Genomic DNA, 624 nt, shown 5'->3' with positions numbered 1-624 from the left:
GACTTCGCCGCTGCCGCGCCGCCATCTTGAGTGTGGCAGGACCGGCCGGCTCCTTAGACCCCGCTTGCTTTGGGCCCCCTCCCTTTCTCCCTTGTCCTTCCCTGCTGTTCCAGACGGGTCTAAGGGGCGGGAGGCAGCTTTGCAGGCCCTGCGGTGTGGACTGAGGAACGAACCCACAAGCACGCTCCCGGCCTCAGTTTCCCCCGCGAGCACACCCGCCCGGAGTAAGGGGGGGTGTTCCCCTAGGATTTGGGTGGGCGGTGCGGCTGCAAGGTCGAACTGAGTATGCGCACCAGGGGGCGCGGGGCGGGTTTGAAACCTGCGGGGACTCGGCTCAGACGCCCACCCGGGGGCGGAGTCCTGGTGACGTAAGTTCTGGACGCTCGGAGGACCTGGGTCCTAGCTCCGGGGCAGCTCTGCCACTCGGCAGTCGCTTGTCCTCTGGACCTGAGTCTAGGATGTTTTCCAACCACTTCTCGTATGCAGGCTGCATGCACATCGAACTTTCTGCCTTAATGAGGCTGCACAAGTTCTAAGAACTTAGAAGAAATTCAAAATGGCCCTGAGAGACTTAGAATAAAGATGGCTTTTGCCAAAGTTGGAAAATTGTAAACTAAATGCATC

The sequence above is a fragment of the Bubalus kerabau genome, chromosome 13 (genome assembly GCF_029407905.1).
Source record: "Bubalus kerabau isolate K-KA32 ecotype Philippines breed swamp buffalo chromosome 13, PCC_UOA_SB_1v2, whole genome shotgun sequence".
NCBI lineage: Eukaryota > Metazoa > Chordata > Mammalia > Artiodactyla > Bovidae > Bubalus > Bubalus kerabau.
The sequence above is the reverse complement of the archived record's forward strand: the minus strand, read 5'-3'. Positions refer to the sequence as shown.